General features: G+C 38.1%; 1 long non-coding RNA gene across 2 annotated transcripts in view; it reads left to right on the top strand.

Moving 5' to 3' along the window:
* The window catches only part of LOC130705078 (uncharacterized), a 415,252-nt gene that overhangs the window by 63,379 nt on the left and 324,657 nt on the right, over positions 1-27,216 (top strand). For both annotated transcript variants that reach the window (XR_009005739.1, XR_009005740.1), the window contains exon 2: positions 15,598-15,673. This is a non-coding gene — a long non-coding RNA (uncharacterized LOC130705078). The remainder of the gene's footprint in view (positions 1-15,597; positions 15,674-27,216) is intronic.

The raw sequence follows: 27,216 nt of genomic DNA, 5'->3' as shown, positions 1-27,216 counted from the left end.
TCATTTTGAAGCAAGTTTGAACAGCACGGAAACGATTAATTGCTAGATTACTTTAGTTTCTGAAAAAGGTTAAAAAGGAATCTTTTTGCTCCAGGAAATAGAAGCACTAACTCGAAAATATGAAAGGCTAAATCATGGTCATCCAAGCATTTTGCTTTCCCCATGAGTGAAAAGAAACCTGGTCAGAGGGATACCAAGGTAAATGTAAAGGAGGACTATGAGAATAAGGGAGATGAAATGGGAGAGTAGACTTACTGAGGAACCAGGTGGAATCTTTCTTTCAAACTGGGATGGGTCAGCACTTAGTTTTCTAAAATCATATTTGAAGACTTGATGATTTTTTTTCAAGATCTATTTTAGTTCCTCCATTTAGGATTCTTTAAAAAAATTTTTTTAACCTCTCAGTTTGGATTTTAGATTTACAGAAGTGTTGCAAAGATAGTACTCAACTTCCCCGATCTCAACATCTTATATGACCATATTTATGAAAATTAATAAATTAACCTTGGCACAATACTATTCACTAAACCATAGACTTTATTCAGGTTTCCCCAGTTCTTCCATTGATGAACTATTTTTGTTCTAGGATCCAACCTAGAATTCTACATTTCATTTAGTAATTCGTGTTTCTTCAAAACAAATGCTGTATGCTAACACCTATATATGGAATCTAAAAAAAAAAAAAAGGTCATGAAGAACCTAGGGGCAAAACGGGAATAAAGACGCAGACCTACTAGAGAATGGACTTGAGGACACGGCGAGGGGGAAGGGTAAGCTGGGACGAAGTGAGAGAGTGGCATGGACCTATATACTCTACCAAATGTAATATAGATAGCTAGTGGGAAGCAGCCGCATAGCACAGGGAGATCAGCTCGGTGCTTTGTGACCACCTTGATGGGTGGGATAGGGAGGGTGGGAGGGAGGGAGACGCAAGAGGGAAGAGATACGGGAACATATGTATATGTATAACTGATTCACTTTGTTATACAGCAGAAACTAACACACCATAGGAAAGCAATTATACTCCAATAAAGATGTTAAAAAAAAAAATCTCATTTTTGAGTCTTAAGGTTTATGTTCTACAGAGTCCTTATATCAAGTCAATTGTGCGTTTTGGAGATTTCCTGATTTTAATTCTCTGAATGTCTTGTGTTTATCATTTATTCACCATATACAGTAGATTTGTAAATCTTTCTCCAATTCACAGTCCCTCTCTGTCCCCCTTTCTTTCTGCCCTGCCTGTTGTCTCTGAAGACCCTGTGCCTCTGACCAGGCAAGCAATGTACATAAAGTAGGTCAGCTGAAATGTACAGGTTTCACTTTACTGGACACAATTCAGACCCTTATAGAAAACACTTAAGCAGAGGTTGCCAAGTCAGTCTGAAAGCCTTGTTAATGTTATATTTCATTTGTATTATAAGCAGGGTGAAGGTTTGAATACTTTCTTAAAGTTTGGGACTAAGTAAACTTTCTGTCCTTCCCATTATTTACCATCTGAGAATATCATGATTCCTTTCTGAAAATGTTGATTTCTTTTATCTAAGACATCAGTCAAATGAGGGTAAAAGATGTTATTCCAGTTACTTTATCTGAGAATATTAGAATCCATGAATAAGCTTTATCATGTCCATATGCATAAATGAATAAAATTCTGTGTGTAGTATTTTGTTGATAAGTGTGGGTTTTTTCTAAGGAGGAGGGTCCACAACTCTCATCAGATTCTTAAAAGCATCTCATGGCTCCAAAAAGCTGAAGAGCCATTTCTCTGGACTAGGAGTTGTAGGGGAATCTGTATCATCAGATTTGAATTCCAAATTTTAATGCAAAAAATATTTGGAGCTATGAAGTAACTCCAGATGTCTTAAATTCACAAAATAAATATTCTTTCTTCTCCACATAATAATTTAGGAGCTTAAAGTTCATTGTGATCCATCTTTGTATTAATAATTATTGTATTTTTATCCTGATGTTCTTTTATGGTAAATTCTTTCTTTTTCCCTTTATTTCCAGAGTCCTTTTAAGCCTGGTCATTATTCCTCCTGCCTTTGCTTGTCTCTGTTTCACAAGCCATTCTTTCATCTCTTTCATTCTTTCGTCTCTCATTCCTACCCCATTGCTGTCCCTTGACAAGACTGCTTGCTGGACATTTGCCCACCACCTCCTCTCTGATTCCTACTCCTCTGCTTGCTCACAGGAAGTGCTCTGGCTAACAGAGTGTGTAACCATAGGGACTGTCAGTGCCAATAGCATACCAAAAACACAGTTCTGGAGAAAACATTAGCCTGACCCTTTCATGGGATCTTCTTAACAGAAAGCAGCCCATGTCCCAGGGTAGCGTTAGAAATTTATAGCATGGAACTAAATTTAAACCTAAGGAAAACAGACTCTCCCTTTTTATTTGAGAAGGCATACTTTCCCTAGTCATTGGAAGGGAAAGGGTGGGAGGTTAAGGGGATAAAGGATGGGATATTGCCTCTCATTCATCCATATTTAGGTAAAATGCTTCTATGCTGGTTCCCATAGAATGGGTAACTCCCCTACCCACCCCAACCCCTATCAAAAACCATGTGGTATATAAGCAACTTCATTTAGTTGTGCATTACTTTTAACAGCGATAAAGCATTAATCTCAAATATGGTTTCCAAACATAAAGTGTAAAATATGACTCAGTACTATGCGGTATATTATGATTATCATTAGCATAGTTCTGTTTATTGAGCAGTACTTCTGTATCAGATACTCTGTTATGTGCTTTATATACATTACCTCTAAATCTAACAATAGTCCTAAGAAAGAAACACTATTGTTATTTCAGCTTTGCCAATGAGGAAGCCAAGGCTGAATTGGCCAATGGTTACTGTGCTGGCAAGTAGTAGAGCTGGCCCTGCTTGTGGTTGAGTCCCAAGGTTGCAAACCCAAAGCTACAGTGCATTTTAATGGCCAGTTGAAAGAGCTGTTGTTGTTAGAAATTGGAGACCAATGATGGTGGCCAGGCGAGGGAGAAGGGACAGCAGAAATAGTAGGAGGCATGTTCCAGACACTTACTGAAGGATTATAATAACATGTCTGTGTTCCATTTGCTTAGTTAGATATTCTTTTCCTTGAGGTCAGTAATTTGATTCCTTTTGAGTGTCTTACACTTAATAGGTGCTTAATAAACAGTCTAAAAATGGGAAGGGAAAAGGGGAAGGAGAAGGGACAGATGGGCTAAAAAGGAAGTGAAGAGAGAATGAGAGAGAGCTATGAAGAAGGAAGAAAGAAAATGATGGGGAATGAGTATGTATGTGGGGAAAGAGTAGAGAAAAGCAGCTGGCAAAAGGAGAAAGACAGAAAGTGAGACAGGAAGATGAAGGGAGTAAAGCCCAGTTCATCTAACTTCCTGACCCAGACAACTTACTGTTCACTTGAGAGTCTGAGCTTCAGGGAACTGTCTTTATGACATTCAGTCCTTTGACATGATTAGCTAGAGAACTTCTAAGTGCAGCTTTTCAATGATGATTTCATCGTTCAAATAATCCACAACCAACAAGGATCCCTAGGTCCTCTAGGACTGGCACAGCAGTGGAGGAGATAACCAGGAGTTTACAGCATATACATAGGTAGCAATAGCCCAAAGGGAAAGGTCTTGCAAGTACCCTAAGTGGGCTGAAGAGGGGAAATGACCTCTGGTTTGGATGGAGAGGGATAATAAAAGACTTTTTCAGTGCGGAAGTAATTCATTATTTGCCAAGTGGATAAAATTACAAGGTTAGCAGTGAAACTGAGGGGGAAGATACTTTAAGAAGAGGGATCATCGTCAGCAGTAGTGCAGAAGGGGAAAAACTTGTGGAATTACTCATTTTGCTGGAATGTAGCATACCTATCTATTTGCTTGCCACTCCCCACCTTTCTAGCAGTTTGTCAGCCTTTTTAATACCCTATACCACTTATTTTCCTCTGCCCATCCCCCTGGTTATGGTGTTTGCTATATTCTTTCCTAGAGTGTACAGACACTTTTTATAAACCAGCTTAAGCCTTCTTGACTTCACCTGTCTCTGAAGTCCTTGCCCAATTTTTTCAGCCCTGCCAGTCTGTAGTGACCAACTCCGGGTGGGCTTTGCCAGCTGCTACACTACTGACTTCACATGGGTGCGACCTGCAGTTCCTTGCCTCATGCCCACTGTGTGCCTCTTGCCTCCCAATCTGGGGCTTCCTTATGGCCAGTGACTCATAAGATACCACAAAGATCCTAGTGGTCACCTATGCAAGGAGCAACCCAGAAGTGGAGGAGATGTATGTATTGGAGGGTGAGAAAGGTGGAAAGTTGAAGTCACTGGGGAAACCTTTGACCAGTGGGAGGTGGGAACTATGATTTGAGGTTGACACATTTTTCTTCCCTTTCACTCCTCCCCCATACAGTGCTGATCTCCAGTCTCCTGAAAAATAGTCCAATTTGATACTAAGCGACAACCAGCTGGGTAAAGCAAACTCCTATTAGTCTTTCTTTCTTCCTTGACTCATTTCCCTTTTTCAGCTCATGCTTTCATTGGATTGTGCATGCTAAAAACATAGTAGCACAGAAGCTTCTGCCTGAGTTCTACTTTCTGGAGAACTAAGGCTAAGACAAATATTCTCTCTCTCTTTCTCTCTCTTTCTCTCCCCCTCTCCCTCTCCCCCTCTCCCCCTCTCTCTCTGCCTCTCTACCCCTCTCTCTCTCTCTCTCTCTCTCTCTCTCTCTCTCTTTCTACCTCTGTCTCTCTCCCTCTGTAATTAGCAGCCTCATCCACTACCCTGGTTTCAGATACCATCTATGTACGGACATATTTCCAAGCCACAGCAAACCCTTCTATTTTTAATAGCCAGATACAGCTGTTTAAATGTCTTACTAGTACTTCTACGTGGATTTCTGACAGGTACTTCAAACTTCTCTAAAGTCAAATTAACCACCTTCCACCATCCAACTGCCTAAACTACATACCTGAGAGTCAGTCTTAGCAAGTCCCTCTCCCTTACCCTTTGATTCTGTTTATTACTAAAGCTTGCCATTTCTCCTACCTGGAATCCTCCCTGATTCATCCATTCATCCATTTCTCCCATTCCTACTGCCCAAGTTCAGGCAAACATGTCTTTCCCAGATTTCTACAACATCCTCCAATAGGTCTCTTGGCCACCTGTCTTAATTCCCCTTAAATTCCTACTCTATATGTGAGCCAGATCGATCTTTCCAAAATTATAAATTTTATCTTGTTCCAGCCCTGCGAGAAATCCTTCGATAGCTTTGAGATAAAGTTCAAACTCCTTAGTGTGACTTCTAAGGCTCCCAATGCCCTGCACTGTCTTCCTCTTTAAACTCTTGATTCTACTCCCTCATCTTTAGCCTGCTATGTTGAGTGCCTTTCAGCTTCTTAAAAGAGCAGGGCTCTCTTTCATTCATTGGTGATTCTTTAGAGATGCAGATTCCTTTCCCTCAATTGTTATTCCTTTGGGCTCTCTGATTTTATTCATTCTTTATGTCTCAACGTGAATGACACTTCACATACTGGAGTTTGAGGTTCAGGATCTGAAGCAGTTTTTAATAATTTTGATCTCTAAATTGGGGATTACAATTTAGAGGGTTTAGACCAGAGAGTTGGAAGAGTTATCAAAACTTATTATGAAGATGAAAGGGAAAATGGTGGCAGAGGGAAAAACTGAGCCACCTGCCTGACAGGCATTTGAGGAAGGTGAGAGAATGTCTTAGAGATTAGTATACAACATAGTGAAGATTCTGTTTTGATACGGGATTGCCATTACAGATTACCACAGAAGAGGTTATTCCTGAGCTGCCAAGTCAGCAACTACTACAGCAGTGAGATTGAAACAAGTCTAGCTCTGATCCTTGGGTAATGATCCACTTCCAACAGAGCCTCAGCTATGTCCAGAGGGAACTCAGTAGCTACAGTTGGATTCCTATGTAGTTCCAGTGGCACAATACAACAAAACTCTGGAGGTAGGCAGAGACTATTGCTGTTGTGTATACTTAAGTGCACATTGGAAAAAATTAGGTGCTTCCACCTACAGGACTGATTAGTCTAGGCCAGATTGAGGGGCATGGGTATATTTTACTGATGATTCAATTCTGTGAACCTAACCCAATTCAGACCTCCAATCTAATTAGCCTATGTAAATAGAGTCTTTTATTTATATTTTTATACCTCAGGTTCAACATTTGTAGGCTATATAAATTCCACTTAGAACACTTAAACTCCAAAAAAAAATTAAAAAACAAAAAACCCAGAAACCTTCCATCTCACTAAAGAGTAGACCAACTGCCTCTAAAAAGTCGGTGCCTGCCTGCACACACCAAATGGTAGTTGTCAGACGTGCCAACAGCACTTGACAAGTGGAACTGAATGTTCAGCTCCTGAGTGTTTTGGAATCCCTGACAGAGCAAAATCCTGATCATCAGTTTTACGTTTAAACCATATTTTGGCTGTTTAATTAAAAAGTCATTTTTTCACTTATTCATTTAACAGGTATCTGTGGAACACAACAGGGCACCAACTCTGCTTTGATGGCACTTGCAGTCTATTAGCAAGATAGGTATTAAATCATCTGTTCATTAATTACAGTGTCACTCAGTGGTACAAGGAGAAATATCCTTAAATACTTCTGGCCGTATGGGCTCCAGGCTAGATTAACCCGATTTTGTAACATCATAAGTTACGTTAAGCTGAAATTTAGCTAACACATTTTAGATAAAACTTTTTAAAGTTTCTATGTGTAAGTTCTGTGGCCTGAAAGAATTGATTCACTTATGATTTAGTTGAAATTTTTTTCCTAGGTTCCATGCGTGAGTTCTGTTGCCTAGAAGAATGGACTCAACCTATGAGTGATGTGTGATGATATCCAGAGAGCCATTTCCCTCCTTTTTAGCTCAGGTTCCTGACAATGGATGAGCTACAAAACACAATACGTTAGGAAAGTGATTTAGCAGTTTATTCCTCAACTGAAACCTGAGAGGCAGTTCATCCTCACTTAACAGGCAACGTATTTCTAGATGGCTTTTTTGAGGTCCTGTCATGAGTCAACAACAGAATTAGGGCTAGAATGTGTCTGTGCTTGAAGTGCCAACCTTTTGTCATAAATTCTCTCAGGCCATCCTTCCTCTTAAAGAATATTAGCTCTTATATCCAGAAAGAATAGATCAAAATAATTGACTCCAAAGAACCTTCCTGATGCAGTGTACTGTAGAAATGACCTATAATGAAGCAAATGGAAAATGAAAGCATTCTTATTGCATTTATCATTTATTGAACAGTAGGGCCCTCAATTTAGGATTAGACTTAAATGACTTTAAATAAATAATCCATAGTGTATATTGGCACAGAAGTGATCAAGGATAGCTGAGAAAGGTATGAAATAAGTTAGGAAGAAACTAATTGAAAACTTACTGTAATCTGGAGGAAAAGAAAAGTAACTCAAGCCAAGGCTCAAAGTAGAGAAACGTGTCTTAAGGGCTGACAACAAACTGAGATGAAATCATCAATGGAGGAAGGCAAAATTGGAGGAGCTCTGTGAGGGCCTTCAGAGGCCACAAAGAGAAAAATAGCCCCTTCAGCCTTGGCAAACCTTGCCTGGCTGAGAGAGTGGGAAGTGTCCTTGACTCGAAGCCTGAGGCTAAGGTTTGGGGAGAGTTGGAGGCGGGATGAGATACAAAAGAAGACCAGAGATCAGGAGGCCTGGAATTGGAAGTCCTTCAAGTCTCAGAAGGAAGCAAGTAGGAAGAGGATAATGTTCATAATTCCAAAGTGCCGAGGGGAAACTAGAGAAGGCCAGGGAAACAGAGGAACTTGTTGGAGGATAACTGATAGGAGGCCAGGTCTCCTGGCAGGATTTTAAGTCTGTGGCTATAAATTCACCTCAAGTTTCTGGCACTTATATCAATGCAAACCATGAAGGGTCTCTCTCAATTTTATGGAACCCTTTGGTGGGACTGATGCCCAAGAATTCAGTTTCCCTCTATTTATCTGTATGTAACACATTGTTTCCTGTAGTGAAGGGACCATTGAATTTTCAGACAGCACAGAAAAGTTACACTTTTCAACTGCAAATGTAATACCTTTTTTTTTTTTTTTCTAACAACTGTCAAAAATCCATTATTGGGAAATCAGTTCTACACCCGATTTCCAACAACAGATTAGAGATACCCAGCAAGTGACTTTCAGCACACCGTAGAGTGTATTTTCTTATTTTGGGACCAGGCATTCTTCCAGAATCTTTATTGAATATCCTTGTTTTCTTCTCACATCCACAGACCATCAAGTTGAGAGTCATACTGCCGACATTGCTATACTATTTACCTCCTGGAAAGAAATATTTTTTGTCTCTTTAGTGTGAAACCTAATACCCTTTTCATGAGAGTGTTAGAAGAGCTTGATTTGCATTTTCCTAATGATTAATGGTGTTCATCTTTTTGTGTGCTTAATTACTATCCATACTATACACACGTATTATAGAATGTCTAAGTTAAAAAAAATAGTAACAAAATACTACAAAATTGGCACTCTCAAGGTCTGGCAGGGGTGAGGAGCTCTGGGGACTTTCCTACATTGCTTGGGGCACAGCCACTCTAGAAAATGGTTTAGTGGCTTCTTGTGAGGTTGAACGTACACTCACCATTATCACTCAGCAGTCTCACTCCTGCGTATTTACCAGAGAGAAATGAACACTTACATTCACAAAAAAACTTTTACAAAAATATTTAGGCAGCATTACTGATGATCACCCGAAACTAGAAACAACAGGTAAAAGACTAAACAAACTATAATAAATTCATGCAATGGAATATTATTCAGCATTAAGCAGAAGCAAACTTCTGGTACCTGTAACAACATGGATGAACTTCACATGTATTCTGCAAAGTGAAACAAGCTAGTCTCAAACAAGTACATACTGTACAATTGCTTTGTATGATATTCTAGAAAAGGAAAAGCTATAGTGATGGAAAACAGATCAGTGGCTGCTGGGGTTACGAGGTCAGGGAAAGGTGTGATTATAAGAGGTAGCCCGAGGGAATTTGGGCAATGACGGCACTGTCTGTTCTGATCATCATGCTTGTGTGATCCAGACATGTGTTAGAACTCATAGAACTGTATACGCCTCAAGAATGGGTGAGTTTTAATGTACATACGTTATAAATAAATAAATAATGTTGAAGAAGTTTGTCTTTACCAAGTAAGTAGAAGTGGTCCCCACACAGATTAGTTCCTTAATTGTGGATATTCACACATTATCTAGACTTAACATTCTGACTTGGAATGCTGATTTAAGGCCTTGTAAAGGTGGAACCCAGATTCAGGTCTTCTGTTATTATATCTTTCATGAACAGAGAACTAATGGGTGATTTCATTACTACATAGAAAACAGCTCCATTTGAAACAAAAATTTTAATATATTCTTTTAAAACAAAATTTACATCACATGTTTGATTTGCTTTGTTTCTGGTACAGACCAGTGGGTCTTGGTGGGCTAGAGCAGAGAGTGGGCAAGTCCACGGTCAAAGTGAAGTGACACCCCTCTCCACCCAACCCTTGCCCCTGCTCAAGTATCTCTTTGCATCTGCTGAGTCTTCTGGAGGTGGGTGGGGATGCTGACTGGAGGGAAGGATGGGTGCTAGCAGAAGCTTGGCTGGAAGGAATGACAGGGACTCTGAAATCCAATTTATCTTTAGATAAGAAAAATCTGGTCCAGTGAGAGTCAGCAACAGGACCTGAGGGTAGGAGAGGAGCAGTTGGTCGGAGTACAGACCAGTGGCTGAAACGTACTCCAATGTGGAGAACACTGAAAGAATCATCTTTAGGCCCAGGGAACTGCTTTGTCCCTTTGCCAGCACCTGAGTGTTACACAGAGGAGAGAATCTTCTCCTTCTGGCATCACAAGGACTGCAAAGCTGTGCATCATTAAGTAAATTCGGAGTGACTGAGCCAGGTTAACAAAGTGACTGGAGGCAGAGGCCGGGTGAATGCTAAGAAGAGTGTAGAAGGGACAAAACAAGAGGTGGAAATTCTGCCAACATTGGGACTGACATGACACTGAGGGGCCCTCTCTCCCCTCCCACTTCCATGGCTCCAAGCACATAGAAACACTGGGTAAAAATATAATAAAAAAATTAGAATGAAATACAATCAAAAAGAAAAAATATTAGGTGTTGAAAATAAAGAAGAAACATGAAAACAAAATGCTAAGCACATGAGCTAATGCCATGATGACTGACCATGAGGTATTGTTCCCAAATACAATCCTAATAGCCAGGAAGTTGGGTTTTAGTGCCCAGGCAAGGGGCAGAAATCTAGTCTTGGCCCCATCAAAGGCAGAGAGCTAGAACTGAGATTCTTACACAGATTTCAAAGATGGTATGCCATAAGGGTTTCCCCCTCTGTAAAACTGAGACTGGAAGTGGCAAGGAATCTTATAATTAGTCTGGGACTCTGGGTAAAAAAGAAAATTAGGGGACAAAATTAAAATAAGGTAGAAATAAAATACTAGGAAATAATTTCAAGGAAGTTAGGTGAGCTTGCTAGCAAGCTTGAGAGAGAGGCAGTAAGTGTGCAATTAAGAACATGTTTGTTTTTGGTACAGACCAGTCAGTGGGTCTTGGTGGGCTCGAGCAGAGAGTGGGCAAGTCCACAATCAAAGTGAAGTGACAAGGAAGTTAGGTGAGCTTGCTAGCAAGCTTGAGAGAAAGGCAGTAAGTGTACCATTAAGAACATCTGTGCAATTAAGACAGATTTCTATGTTCAAATCCTAGTTCTACCATTTACTAGCTGTGTGGTCTTCAACAAGTTACTTCCCTTAATTTTCTCATTGGTAAAATTAGATAATAACAGTCCTTACTTAATCAAGTGCCTGCTTCATCAATCTTAACTTATTAATATCTTATCTCTAAAATGTTTAGTATGTACATTGATTTAAAGAATCCTTTTAGGAAAAAAATAGGATTTGAAGCCTATTTTCTTAATCTCATTAAGATTATTTAGCATTCTCTTTGAAGTTGAGAACAGAATAGGAATGCCAACTGTTGCTGAATCTATTCAATTTTGTGCTTTATTGTCATAACTAAGAAAAAAGAAATAGCAGTGATGATATTTTTCTCTACTTGAAAATTCCAAGTGAATTTACAGACAAATGGAATATTTCTTATTAGAGAAAGAATAAGAATACATCAAATTTGCCATGTATTTTATCAAGATAGAGGAATTATTTCCTTTCTTGGTTTTAATTTTATATTGGAGTATAGTTGATTACAACGTTGTGTTAGTTTCAGGTGTAGAGCAATGTGATTTAGTTATACATATACATGTATGTATTCTTTTTCAGATTCTTTTCCCATATAGGTTATTACAGAGTATTGAGTAGAGTAACCTGTGCTATACAGTAGGTCCTTGTTGATTATCTATTTTATATATAGTAGTGTGTATATGTCAATCCCAGCCTCCAAACGTATCCCTCCCCCCACCCACCTTTCCCTTTTGGTAACCATAAGTTTATTTTCTAAGTCTGTGAGTCTGTTTCTGTTTTATAAATAAGTTCATTTGTATCATATTTTTAGATTCCACATATAAGTGATATCAAATGATACTTGTCTTTCTCTGTCTGACTTACTTCACTTAGTATGATAATCGCTAGGTTCATCCATGTTGCTGCAAGGCATTATTTCATTCTTTTTTTATGGCTGAGTAATATTCCATTATGTGTATGTACCACATCTTCTTTATCCATTCATCTGTCAGTGAACATTTAGGTTGCTTCCATGTATTGGCTACTGTAAATAGTGTTGCAATGAACATTGGGGTGCATGTATCTTTTCTAAGTATGGTTTTCTCTGGATATATGCCCAGGAGTGGGATTGCTGGGTCATATGGTAGTTGTATTTTTCTTTTTCTAAGGAACGTCCGTACTGTTCTCCACAGTGGTTGTACAATTTATGTTCCCACCAACAGTGTAGAAGGGTTCCCTTTTCTCCACACCCTCTCCAGCATTTATTGTTTATAGACATTTTGATGATGGCCATTCTGACTGGTGTGCGCTGATACCTCATTGTAGTTTTGATTTGCATTTCTCTAATAATTAGAGATGTTGAGCATCTTTTCATGTCCTTTTTGGCCATCTGTATGTCTTCTTTGGGGAAATGTTTATTTAGATCTTCTGGCCATTTTTTGATTGAGCTGCTTGGTTTTTTGATATTGAGTTGTATGGGCTGTTTTTGTACATTTTGAGGGTTAATCCCCTGTGGGTTGCTTTGTCTGCAAATATTTTCTCCCATTCTGTAGGTTGTCTTTTTGTTTTGTTTATGGTTTCCTTTGCTGTGCAAAAGCTTTTAAGTTCAGTTAGGTCCCATTTGTTTTTGTTTTTATTTTCATTATGATAGAAGGTGGATCCAAAAAGATGTTGCTCTGGTTTATGTCAAAGAGTGTTCTGCCTACATTTTCCTCTAGGAGTTTTATAGTATCTGGTCTTACACTTAGGTCTTTAATCCATTTTTAGTTTATTTATTTATTTTTTTTTAAAATTATTTATTTATTCATTTATTTTTGGCTGTGTTGGGTCTTCGTTTCTGTGCGAGGGCTTTCTCCAGTTGTGGCAAGCGGGGGCCACTCTTCATCGCGGTGCGTGGGCCTCTCACTGTCGCGGCCTCTCTTGTTGCGGAGCACAGGCTCCAGACGCGCAGGCTCAGTAGTTGTGGCTCACGGGCCTAGTTGCTCCGCGGCATGTGGGATCCTCCCAGACCAGGGCTCGAACCCGTGTCCCCTGCATCGGCAGGCAGATTCTCAACCACTGCGCCACCAGGGAAGCCCTAGTTTATTTTTGTGTATGGTGTTAGACAGTGTTCTAATTTCATTCTTTTATATGTAACTGTCCAGTTTTCCCAGCACCATTTACTGAAGAGACTGTCTTTTCTCCATTGTACGTTCTTGCCTACTTTGTCATAGATTAATTGAACATAGGTATGTGGGTTTATTTCTGGACTTTCAATGCTGTTTCATTGATCTGTATTTCTGTTTTTGTGGCAGTACCATACTCTTTTGATTACTGTAACTTTGCAGTATAGTCTGAAGTCAGGGAGCCTGATTCCTCCAGCACTGTTTTTCTTTCTGAGGATTGCTTTGGCTATTCGGGGTCTTTTGTGTTTCCATACAAATTGTAAAAATTTTTGTTCTACTTCTGTGAAAAATGCCATTAGTAATTTGATAGGGATTGCTTTGAATCTGTAGATTACCTTGGGTAGTATAGTCATTTTGACAATATTGATCCTTCTAATCCAAGAATATGGTATATCTTTCCATCTGTTTGTGTCATCTTTGATTTCTTTTATCAGCATCTTATAGTTTTCTGAGTACAGGTCTTTTGGCTCCTTAGGTAGTTTTATTCCTAGATATTTTATTCTTTTTGAAGTGATGGTAAATGGGTTTCTTTCTCTTTTTTTTTTTTTTTTTGCTGGGGAAAGGAATAGCAACTTTATTCGGAAGCCAGCAGACTGAGAAGATGGTGGGCTCATGTCCCAAAGAGCCATCTTCAAATGGGTTTCTTTAATTTCTCTTTCTGATCTTTTGTTGTTGTTGTTGTTAGTGTATAGGAATGCAGGAGATTTCTGTGTATTAATTTTGTATCCTGCAACTTTACCAAATTCATCAATGAGCTCTAGTAGTTTTCTGGTAGCATCTTTAGGATTTTCTATGTATAGTATCATGTCATCTGCAAAGAGTGACAGTTTTACTTCTTTTCCAATTTGGATTCCTTTTATTTCTTTTTTTGTTTTCTCTGATTGCAGTGGCTAGGACTTCCAAAACTCTGTTGAATAAAAGTGGTGAGAGTGGACATCTTTGTGTCATTCCTGATCTTAAAGGATATGCTTTCAGCTTTTCACCATTGAGTATGATGTTAGCTGTAGGTTTGTCATATATGGCCTTTATTATGTTGAAGTAAGTTCCCTCTATGACAGTTTCTGGAGAGTTTTTATCATAAATGGGTATTGAATTTTGTCAGAAGCTTTTTCTGCATCTATTGAGATGATCATATGGTTTTTATTCTTCAATTTGTTGATGTGGTGTATCACACCGATTGATTTGCAGATGTTGAAAAATCCTTCCATCCCTGGGGTAAATACCACTTGATCGTGGTGTATGAGCCTTTTAATGTATTGTTGGATTTAGTTTGCTCTAGTATTTTGTGGAGGATTTTTGCATCTATATTCATCAGTGATACTGGCCTCTAGTTTTCTTTTTTTTGTGTGGTATCTATGTCTTGGTTTGGTATCAGGGTGATGGTGGCCTCATAAAATGATCCTGGGAGTGTTCCTTCCTCTGCAGTTTTTTGGACGAGTTTCAGAAGGATAGGTGTTAACTCTTCTCTAAACGTTTGATAGAATTTGCCTGTAAAGCCATCTGGTCCTGGACTTCTGTTTGTTGGAAGTTTTTAATTTTTTTTTTTTTTTTTTTTATTTATTTATTTATTTATTTATTTTTGGCTGTGCTGGGTCTTTGGTTCGTGCGAGGGCTTTCTCCAGTTGCGGCAAGTGGGGGCCACTCTTCATCGCGGTGCGGGGACCGCTCTTCATCGCGGTGCGCGGGCCTTTCACTATCGCGGCCCCTCCCGTCGCGGGGCACAGGCTCCAGAAGCGCAGGCTCAGCAGCCGTGGCTCACGGGCCCAGCCGCTCCGCGGCATGTGGGATCCTCCCAGACCAGGGCTCGAACCCGTGTCTCCTGCATCAGCAGGCAGACTCTCAACCACTGCGCCACCAGGGAAGCCCCTGTTGGAAGTTTTTAAATCACAGTTTCAATTTCAGTACTTGTGATTGGTCTGTTCATATTTTCTATTTCTTCCTAGTTCAGTCTTGGAAGATTGTACCTTTCTTAGAATTTGTCCATTTCTTCTAGGTTGTCCATTTTATTGGCATATAGTTGCTTGTAGTAGTCTCTTATGACCCTTTGTAAGTCTGTTGTAACTTCTCCTTTTTCATTTCTAATTTTATTGATTTGAGCCCTCTCCCTTTTTTTCTTAATGAGTCTGGCTAAAAAGAAACGAAATTGAGTTATTTGTAGTGAGGTGGATGGACCTAGAGTCTGTCATACAGAGTGAAGTAAGTCAGAAAGAGAAAAACAAATACCATATGCTAACACATATGTATCAAATCTAAAAGAAAAATGGTTCTGATGAACTTAGGGGCAGGACAGGAATAAAGACACAGACATAGAGAATGGACTTGAGGACACGGGGAGGGGGAAGGGTAAGCTGGTGCGAAGTAAGAGAGTAGCATTGACATATATACACTACCAAATGTAAAATAGATCACTAGTGGGAAGCAGCCAAATAGCCCAGGGAGATCAGCTCGGTGCTTTGCGACCACCTAGAGGGGTGGGATAAGGAGGGTGGAAGGGAGACGCAAGAGGGAGGGTATATGGGGATATACGTATGTATATAGCTGGTTCACATTGTTATACAGCAGAAACTATCACAACACTGTAAAGCAATTATACTCCAATAAAGATGTTTAAAAAAAAATTTAAACTTGTGAAGTGGTATTGTATACAATCTGTGAAAAAACTTACAGGTGGTTAATATTTTTAAATGTGTTACAGAAGGGAAGCATAACAGTTTCAGAAAAATCACTGTCTTTGGAGAGAGCAGAGAATGAGATGGGAAAAGTCTTCAAATGTAAGTTACATTTGATTTTTAATGGAAAAAAACTTAAGTGAAAATAATCTGAAAATGGCAAAATGTTAATAATTCTTGATTTTTGGTGGTGATATGATTCTGGATGGTGGATATTTTGTGCAGTTTTCTGCATTTTTGAATTATTTTATTATATGGAGTTTTAAAAATTTGAAAAGCAGTGATGTGTAGTAGAAGCCAGAAGTGAGCAAGAGTGTTGGACTCTTTTTGTAAGCATTTTAATAACATCCTTTGAGTTTTGAAAATGTTTTTAGGGAATTATTTTTTCAGATAAAATTTACATAATGTAAAATTCACCATTTTAATAATTTTAAAGTGTACACTGTGACTTTTAGTATATTCTTAATGTTGTGCAACCTTCACTACTATCTAATTCCACACTTTCCATCACCTTTTTGAGGAATCTTGCAAGGAACCAGAAGTCTCCATTAACAGTTGCAACTTGGGACAAATGATGAAAATATTAATATTAAGTGATTTTATATGAATTCACAGAGAGAGACCTGGGATCATTGAACTTACATGTTTAAATTGCTGTGTAATTAGAGATTTAGGGTCTTAATACTTCCCTCATAGACAAGAATAGGCCTTACCAACTTTGAGAGTTAGTAATGCCTTTTCCTGGGTGGTAACTTCACCCTCTACCCTTTGCGATTTTATCTTTTTTGTAGCACTGCCCAGAAGAGAGAAATAGAGACATGTCTTCTGCCTAAGCCTTCTATGATATTCTCTCTTGCCTTCCCAGACTGTGTTGGTAGACTTAGGAACTGCTATAGACTAAATGTTGTCTTCCCCCTCAAGGTTCATGTTTTGAAATCCTGATCCCCAATGTGATGGTATTTGGAGCTGGAGCCTTTAGGAGGTGATGAGATCATCAGGGCAGAGCCCTCATGAATGAGATTAACGACGCCCTTATAAAAGAGGCTCTGGAGAGCTCCTGTGTCCCTTCCACCATGTTAGGACACAGAAGACAGCTGTCTATAAAACAGGAAGTGGGCCCTCACCAGATGCCAAATCTGCTGGCACCTTGACCTTGAACTCCCGGGCTCCAGAAATGTGAGAAATGAGTTTTTATTGTTTATAAGCTACCCAGTCTATGGTATCCTTTTATCGCCCTGGTGGACTAGGACAGGAACCCCTCTTCTGATACTTGTACTGCAGTGTGTATTGATTTCCATGATAACGATTACCCTTAGTTTTGTTATTACTTATGACGCAATCAGCCTGTCACTTGAGGAAGCTCTTGAATTCTGTCATCATATCGTTTTACCTTTGAATCCTCAAAACTTAGCATCATTTCTAGAACTTAGTAGATATTCAAATAAATGTCATTTGAAAGAATGGCTTTAATGGATGAAGTGTCTGTGACTCAGTTCAGGTCCTTGCAAGTCCAACAACAGAAGTTGGTCAGACTTCTCATTTTTGATCAACTGTTGAAGATGGGACAGTTGGCCTAAGATTTAGCATATCTCCAGTAAGCAAGCCCAGGAGAACAACTAAATGTTAAAATCCCTACCCTCCCTGCGAGGGTTAGCTTGATCAAGGGCCTTGGATTAGTGGTTGACTTCTGCAGTAAGTTGTCTCTCACAATCTTACATCAGATGTCCTTTCACATGTTTTGCTGATTTTTAGCAAAACTGAAGAAAGAATAAGAATTATTTAGAATTTTTATATATTGTCCCATAATTGTGTTCTTAATACTGAAGAACATACAAATCCAGGCTAAGATTCTTCTGTTCGGCCCTGGAACAACTGAAAGCAGGTTACTGTAGTGATTAGAAGTATGGCTTGCAATCAGATGGATTGTGCTTCAAATCTCTGCTCTGTCACTTTCTAGCCAGAAGTCCCTAGGCAAATTACTTAACTTCTCTAAGACTCGATTTTCTTATCTGCAAAGTAGGGATAATAAAAGAATGAACTTCATAAGTTTTCTTTGAGTACTAAGTGAGGTAATACACATAAGAAACAGTAAGCATATAGCCTAGCTCATAGTAAGTGTTCCCTTAATATTAGTGATTTTTATCTGGAACTTGGAGTGATAATTTTTGGTCATGGAAAGGGTCTCTGAAGAACCGCCAGGGTTGTGTGCAATGCAGGAGAGTGTAATGTCAATCAGGTCAAGGAATTCAGGATTCAAAATTCTATTTCACCTGGAAGACCTTTGGCAACTCACTTACTTGGCCTCCTTTTTCACATCTCTCACTATGTATTTTCTTTCTTTTTTCCCCTCTTTACACAAACTTCCCTGAGAAAATAATCTGTTGATACTTGTTGACACGTTAACCAAGAATTCCTTCTTTCCACAGGAATTTGTTTTTTGGTATAGTCATTCAGTGAGTAATGATGAGCTATAGACCTACTAAAGGAATGTCACGTATCAAGACCTGATGATGAGAGAAGGGTTTTGAAGTGGGTGGAGACTTCCAATGCCTCTGGAATACTTTTATATGTATATTCTTCTTTTCTGCCTCTATATAAAGCTGGATAAGAAAAAAACAAAAAGAAAAACAAGCAAACAAACATTTCATGGTACGCTTTCTTTCTGGGTTGCTTGACAAACAAGATTAGTTTCTAAATCAGTTGAAAATCTTTTTGTTATTTTGGTAAATTTTCAGTCTGGCAACAAGCAGAACAGGATGAAAGTCTCTTAATCTTTCTTTCCAGGCCAGCTCTGTCATCTTATTTCTACATATCTACTTTGTCATTGTGTATTCACATGAAAATATTTGGGCCTCTAGGACTATGGAGACATTCTGGAATGACTGTGCTCAGAATTAGGTATTGGTCTAAGCCCTGAAGCTGATTGGAAGCCTCTGTTCCCATATCTGTAACAGTAAGAGAATGGACTAGGTGCTGAACTGCAAATAGGATTTATTTTACAGTCCTACTTTGAGTGGTTGGTAGTAGCTAACTGGGGTACTGAGTTGAGACAACGAAGATAAAACCTGACGCAGTGGGAGAGTGTTTTGTGATAAATTAGCCATAAGCATGGGATAGAGGAATGAGGGCCCTTATGCCAGAATCTTAACATCTCTAGACCACGAAATCACTAAGGTCTTTATAGTTCTGGAATCACATTAAGCTATGACTGATTCTCTACTTGCTGAAGATGTGAAGTGTCTGCCCTCCAAAGAGGTCAGCCACCTGCTATAATAGACTAGAATACTATTTACATGCACTGCATGTATTATTGTCCATTTCTTTCCTAAAGAATTTGAGGTACCATAAATACTTTTTAAAAGCTAAAAAAAGAATTCAGAAAAGGTAATGAGAAATGAGAGTAAATATATGAAAAGCAGAAAGGAAGTGTTAGAACCAACTATGAAGTTCGAGGTTTAATTTTAATCTCCCTAACTATTCTCTAGTACTCTTTCTTTCTAGTTAATGCCCATAGACCATGGCATAGAAAAAGGAGTCATTTTGGCCTGGTGGTAATATGTGAAACTCTGGACATTTTTCATATTTTCTCATGAAAATGTCTGGTAGAATCCTGAGATTTGTTGAGGATTCAGCATGAGGGGAGAAATGCTTTTGCAGGCTTACTGAGTCAGACTTAAGCAATCAAAATGATTGTTCTATTTAAAATTCATCAACAGTAATGAGCTCTTGCGTCATTCTGCAAAGATGAGACTTGGGTCTCGTGAAGGCTTTCAAAACTTCATTGCCAAAACTGAAAGAGAAATTAAGGAAACACTCCCATTTACCATTGCAACAAAAAGAATAAAATTCCTAGGAATAAACCTACCTAAGGAGACAAAAGACCTGTATGCAGAAAACTATAAGACACTGATAAAAAATTAAAGATGATACACACAGATGAAGAGATATACCATGTTCTTGGATTGCAAGAATCAACATTGTGAAAATCACTGTACTACCCAAAGGAATCTACAGATTCAATGCAATCCCTGTCAAACTACCAATGGCATTTTTCACAGAACTAGAACAAAACAATTCACAATTTGTATGGAAACATAAAAGACCCTGAATAGCCAAAGCAGTCTTGAGAAAGAGAAATGGAACTGGAGGCATCTGGCTCCCCGACTTCAGACTGTACTACAAAGCTGCAGTCATCAAGACTGTATGGTACTCATAATTCAAAAAGACACATGCACCCCAATGTTCATTGCAGCACTATTTACAATAGCCAGGTCATGGAAGCAACCTAAATGCCCATCGACAGACGAATGGATAAAGAAGATGTGGTACATATATACAATGGAATATTACTCGGCCATAAAAAGGAACGAAATTGGGTCATTTGTAGAGACGTGTATGCATCTAGAGACTGTCATACAGAGTAAAGGAAGTCAGAAAGAGAAAAACAAATATCGTATATTAACGCATATATGTGGAACCTAGAAAAATGGTACAGAAAACCGGTTTGCACAGCAGAAATTGAGACACAGATGTAGAGAACAAACATATGGACACCAAGGGGGGAAGGCGGCGGGGGGGTGGTGGTGGTGGTGGGATGAATTGGGAGATTGGGATTGACATGTATACACTGATGTGTATAAAATGGATGACTAGTAAAAACCTGCTGTATAAAAAAACAAATAAAATTCAAAAATTCAAAAAAAAAAAAGACAGTATGTTACTGGCACAAAAATGGAAATATAGATCAGTGGAACAGGATAGAAAGCCCAGAGATAAACCCACGCACATATGGTCACCTTACCTTTGATAAAGGAGGCAAGAATATACAATGGAGAAAAGACAGCCTCTTCAATAAGTGGTGCTGGGAAAACTGGACAGCTACATGTAAAAGAATGAAATTAGAGCACTTCCGAACACCATACACAAAAATAAACTCAAAATGGATTAAAGACCTAAATGTAAGTCCAGACACTGTAAAACTCTTAGAGGAAAACATAGGCAGAACACTCAATGACATAAGTCACAGCAAGATCCTTTTTGACCCACCTCCTAGAGCAATGGAAATAAAAACAAAAATAAACAAATGGGACCTAATGAAACTTCAAAGCTTTTGCACAGCAAAGGAAACCATAAACAAGACGAAAAGACAACTCTTCAGAATAAGAGAAAATATTTTCAAATGAAGCAACTGACAAAGGATTAATCTCCAAAATATACAAGCAGCTCATGCAGCTCAATATCAAAAAACCAAACAACCCAATCCAAAAATGGGCAGAAGACCTAAATAGACATTTCTCCAAAGAAGATACACAGTTTGTCAACAAACACATGAAAGGATGCTCAACGTCACTAATCATTAGAGAAATGCAAATCAAAACTACAATGAGGTATCACCTCACACCGGTCAGAATGGCCATCATCAAAAAATCTACAAACAATAAATGCTGGAGAGGGTGTGGAGAAAAGGGAACCCTCTTGCACTGTTGATGGGACTGTACAGCCACTATGGAGAACAGTATGGAGGTTCCTTAAAAAACTAAAAGTAGAACTACCATATGACCCAGCAATACCACTACTGGTTATATACCCTGAGAAACAGTAATTCAAAAAGAGTCATGTACCACAATATTCATTGCAGCACTATTTACAATAGCCAGGACATGGAAGCAACCTAAGTGTCCATCGACAGATGAATGGATAAAGAAGATGTGGCACATATATGCAATGGAATATTACTCAGCCATGAAAAGAAACAAAACGAAATTTGAGTTATTTGTAGTAAGGTGGCTAGACCTAGAGTCTGTCATACAGAGTGAATTAAGTCAGAAAGAGAAAAACAAATACTGTGTGCTAACATATATATGGAATCTAAAAAAAAATTGGTTCTGAAGAACCTAGGGGCAGGACAGGAATAAAGACGCAGATGTAGAGAATGGACTTGAGGACACGGGGAGGGGAAAGAGTAAGCTGGGACGAAGTGAGAGAGTGGCATGGACATATATACACTACCAAATGTAAAATAGATAGCTAGTGGGAAGCAGCTGCGTAGCACAGGGAGATCAGCTCAGTGCTTTGTGACCACCTAGAGGGGTGGGATAGGGAGGGTGGGAGGGAGACAGAAGAGGTCGGAGATATGGGGATATATGTATACGTATAGCTGATTCACTTTGTTATACAGCAGAAAGTAACACAACATTGTAAAGCAATTATACTCCAATAAAGATGTTAAAAAAAACAAAAGAAAACAAAAACCTCATTGCCATCTACAGTGCCCTTAGATGCAGTTACCCAGGGCATAGTAAATGGATCCACACAGCCACATTGGGGCAGGGGGAATAGTCACATGTTTTAAAACCACACAGAGTTTTATGACTGGGATGATATTTTCCCTCTTCTCTTTTGCATTGAGAATATATAAAAATAATGATATTGGCATGCTTGTAAATGATATATTTCTAGAAGCTACTCTGGAGCCTTTCTGCAAGATGGATTTTCAGAGTCTTTCCTATTTCATATATATATTTAAACAAACATTTGCTCATTTACATTAATTAGGGTTATTTCTTTCTCCAGAATGCTGTAGAATTTTTTTCCTAAGTGATTTCTGTGCTCCTACCCTCTCTTCTATTTAGTATAGTCAGGTTGCTCTTTCTTAAAAGAAAAAAAGTGGGGAAGACTTCTGGTTCTGGCTAAGAAGTAGTAATAAGAATTGAATTTATGCCGTTGCCTGAAACAACAAAAAAAAATCAGAGTAAGTTAAGAAATGATTTTCAAGTTATTAGATATCAGGCAATGAAAGATAGTGATCTCAAAGAGATGGCAAACAAATGAGGGAACCCCAGGATTGCCAAAATTTGTTGCTTTGAGAAAGTTTCTGGACCATTGCACACTGAGGAGAAACACAGGCAGAGGCTGCAAAACTCTGGAGTTGAAATGGAACTGAGAATCTAGAGAAACCAAGGCACTTACATTTGGCAGACAGAATACTGGAGAGGAGAGGTCTGCAAAGAGAGAGTTCTCTCTAGATTGGCAGAGGGTCTTCCTCAAGTATTCAACCAAATAATGATCAGGGCATACATGTGCAGAAACTGTTTTGAGTCTAGGAAAAGAAATACTCAAAAAGATTAGAGACAACAGCACTCAGATCCCAAAATGGGGCCAGGGCCAGCAGGATAAACTAGGGAATAGGACTAGATCCATCCCCTACCGGAGAGGAAAAACTCATAATTCATGAACCATTGGATTGAATACTGAGAATAGTCTTGCTTCAGTAGTAGAAAATAATTAGACCTAGGCAAAACACTGCTCAGGTCTTGCCTGATAAATCTTGTAAGCAATGGCAGAAAGGATCAAACTATTTCCAAATTACTTAACTGTGTCCCAGAACAAAACCCCAAAATCGTTATAGGAATACAAAAATATCCAGCACCCAACAAGGTAAAACACAGTATCTTGCATCCAATCAAAAATTGCCAGGCATAAAAAGAAACAGGAAAACCTATAATAAGGAGAAAAACTAATCAGCCAAAACTGACCCAGAACTGACAGAGATGTTAAAATTAACTGACAAGGACATTGGAAAATCATTATACTATATTTTATATGTTCAAAAAGCCAGAGGAAAAATTAAACATTCTAAATAGATAAAGATATAAAAAAAGACCCATGTCAAACTTCTAGAGACAAAAAAACAGAAAAATAAATCCTAGAAATAAAACCTAGATGAAAAAAACATTAATGGGGTTATTACAGATTAAACAGTGTGGAAGTTTAATGAACTTGAAGACATAGCAATAGATATCCAAAAATGAAACAGAGAGAAAAAAAGACTAAAAAATTACAAAGACAGTAAAAATCAGTAAACTGTGGTACAACTTCAAGTGACTTAATATATGCATAATGGGAGTTCGCAGGAAGGTAGGAACCAGAAAAAGATAAAGAAATGGTGAACAAAAAATTTTCAAATTTATGAAAACTATAAACCTTCACAAAGTTCAAAAACCCCAAGAATAAGAAATGGAAAGAATACTACCCCAAGGTACATCCTAACCAAATTGCCCAAAAACTGGTGATAATGAGAAAATTTTATAAGCAGCCAGAGAAAAGTGTTACATTATATACAGAGGAATGCAGATAAGGATGATAGCAGCTTTCTTGTCAAAAACAATGCCAGTGGAAACACAGTGAAGCACGATTTTAAATTTCTGAAAGAGCAAAAGAACTCTGTCCATCTTGAATTCCATACCCAGTGAAAATATCTTTCCAAAAAGAAATGTTACATAAAGGCTTTCTCCAATATCCAAAAACTGAAATAATTCATAAGCAGTAATCTTGTACTACAAGAAATGTTTTAAGAAACCCTTCAGGTCAAAGAAAAATGATACCAACTGGAAATCTGGATCTACACAAAGGCAATAAACGTTTGTATTTTATTATTTAAATATCTTTAAAAGATAATTGCGTAAGTAAAAATAATAACAGTGGAATGTGGTATTTATAAGATATGTAGAAGTAAAACATATGACTATAATAGCACACAGACTAATATGGAGGAAATGGAAGTAAAACTGTTATGAGGTCCTTATAAAATCATTTGAAATGATATTTATTACTTGAAGATAAATTGGTAAGTTAAACATGTATACTATAAATCCTAAAGAATCCCTTGAAAATAACAGAACAAAGAATAAGAATTGTTAGCAAATAAGCTAACAAAGGAGATAAAATGGAATCATAGAAAATACCCAGCTTATCCAAAAGAAGGCAGAAAAAGAGGAAAAGGGGAACAAAAAACATATAGGACAAAGAGAAATTAAATAGGAGGTTGATTTAAATCTTGCCATGTTAATGATGTACATGATGTATAAATTATCTAAATACCTCAATTACAAGGCAGAGATTATCATGTTGAATAAAAATCTGAGACCCAAGTATATGATGCATACCAAAAACCTACTTGAAATATAAAGACACAAATAAGTTAAAAGTTAAAAAAAGTATGGAAAAAGATATGCCATACTCACACTATCATTTCATAATGATAAATGGATCACACATTGCTGGTGGAAATGTTAAATGCAACAGTCCCTTTGGAATACAGCTTGGAAGTTCTTTATAAAGTTAAACATATACCTGCCATATGACCCAGCCATTTCACTCCTTGGTGTTTATTTATCCAAGAGAAATGAAAGTATATGTCCATATAAAGACTTGTATACAGATGTCCATAACAGCTGTATTTGTAACAGCCCCAAACTGTCATCAACCCAGATGTCCATCAATAGGTCAATGGAAAAATAAAATATATTATATCCATACAATGAAATACTATTTAGCAATAAAAGGAATGAATTCTTGATGCATGCAACAGTATGGATGAATCTCAAAATAAATGCTCAGCTTAAGACACCAGACAAAAAAAGAATACAAACTACTATGTAATTCTATTTATATAAAATTCTAGTAAATGCAAACTAATGTATAGTGATAGAAAGCAGATCACCGGCTGCCAGGTGGGTGAGCAGGACGGGGTGTTGTGGGGAAGGGTGGGAGAGATGACAAAGGGGCAAAAGGGGTCTTTTGAGAGTGCTGTACATGTTCAGTATCTTTAGTGATGGATTCATAGGTCGTATTTAACATGTGGACATATGTCATATGTCAAAACTTATGAGATTGTACACTTTAAATATGTGCAGATTATGGTACATCAATAAAACTCTCTGTACATCAATAAATACCTCAATAAAGCTGTTAAGAAACAACTGGAATACAATAGTATGCACAGAAGTTTTCACCTCAGGGTGATGAGGGTGCAAATATTTTACCACTTTCTCCTATCCAATTTACACATTAAGCGTTAGCATTTTATTTTATCAGCAGAGCAACTAACTTGATAACTGTCTCAGAAACAGACAGATGCTGACTAGGAGCCTTGATTGGACTCCTATTAACTGAATATATTATCTAAAATAATCACTATCAACTTGGCTTTAAGTATCTTCTGGTACAATTATAATTTTTCATCAATTTAAACAAACTTATGATAACCTCACTCAGAATCTCCTAATCCACCAAAGAAGATATTCAGACTCTCCTTGTGGCACAATTGTAAACGAGACACAGACTCACAGAGCTTGAAAGAGCCTCAGTACTATCTGCTTTACTTTTACAGAGAAAGCGGTTGAGGGTCAGAGGAAATGAGTGACCATTTTGAAGTCATACAACTAATTGAGATTAGAACTGGTGTGTCCTGATTCCCTGAGTAGGAGTTCAGTATTTCAAAACTCAGAGGACTGTAATATAGAAGCCATGCAATAAATATTTGTTAAATTCAGAATGAATATCCCAGATTGAACTGGTAACCTTACACTCTCCTATTTTAAAATACACTGAATTATTAGAAAAGGAAAACCAAACTGGTACCAAAATCTAAACCTCCCACCTTTCTACATGAACAATTTCCCTTTTTGGAAAGGGACGCAGTAGGAAGAGAATACATTGCCCTTATCTCTTTTCATCCTATCGTTTCTGCTCTGTTATATTTAGGGCATGGCCCTTTTATTTGGGTTTATGGAAAAAATGGCCCAGTACAAACTCTCCCATTGTTTTCACCCCCTTTCCTATGTTTTCTTAATTTTGCGTTGCACTTGATTTCTGTCTGTATTTAGGTTTTTATTAAATTTCTGGTAATAACCTTTCCAGGGGTTCTGGAAACATTCATTTAGTCTTCTCAAGTTCTAAGCTATTCAAGGAATAACCTATGCATAAGCACAGAAGAAAGAGAAAGAAAGAATAAAATAGGACTAGCACACAGCCACTGATCCATCAGAATGGGCGGGGAGAAAATCTATGCTTGTGTGTTAAAACAAGTATCAATAGTTAAGAGGCCACAGTAAACAGACGCAGCACAGTCACGGTTCTTACCCTGAATGCACACACAGAAAATTCCTCAGCTCTTATTCTTCCTACTCCACTGTTGTTTTGTATGACTACCCCATAAACTTAGTCTAAGGAGAAAATGCTAATTCTTTGTGGCCCCATTTGAGTCTAAAATGTGATCTTCTGGTATTTTCTGTATGTAGTTCCCCAAAATTGTGACTGCATACATGGAGAATGAGAAATAGAAGTGATAAAACAAGGCTAATCTTGAAGGAAGTTTAATTGAAGGGTAATACCATATATTCTGCAAAATAATTGGAGCACAGTTTACAATTACCATATAGTGGTTCTCAAACTCTGGGGTACATAAAAGTCACCGGGTATTCCCTGGCCTTTCTCCCAGAAATTCTGATTTAGTAGGTCGGGAATGGAGCCCTACAATTTCCACTTTTTAGCAAGTTTTACGAGTGATTTTGTTGCATGTGGACTTATGTTGGTAAAAATTGTTCAACCTCTTTCTTTTTTGGTTTCTAGCCAAACTTTGTTTAAAATTCGAGCTCCGCAACTCACTAGCTAGAAGTCCTTAGAAAAGTCACATGACCTTTCTGGATCTTGACTTTAAGAATAATTCAGTGTTTTTTCGGGGATTAATGAAGTAATATATGTAAAGTGCCTGGTACATTGTAGACATTTAACTAATGTTCATTTCTTTCCCCAAACACATATCATGTTCCTTCTTAATCTGAGCCTAAACTAGAATGTGCTTC

Source organism: Balaenoptera acutorostrata, chromosome 16 (genome assembly GCF_949987535.1).
Source record: "Balaenoptera acutorostrata chromosome 16, mBalAcu1.1, whole genome shotgun sequence".
NCBI classification, from domain to species: domain Eukaryota; kingdom Metazoa; phylum Chordata; class Mammalia; order Artiodactyla; family Balaenopteridae; genus Balaenoptera; species Balaenoptera acutorostrata.
Note: the sequence above shows the minus strand (reverse complement) of the source record. Positions and strands in the feature narration are given on the sequence as shown.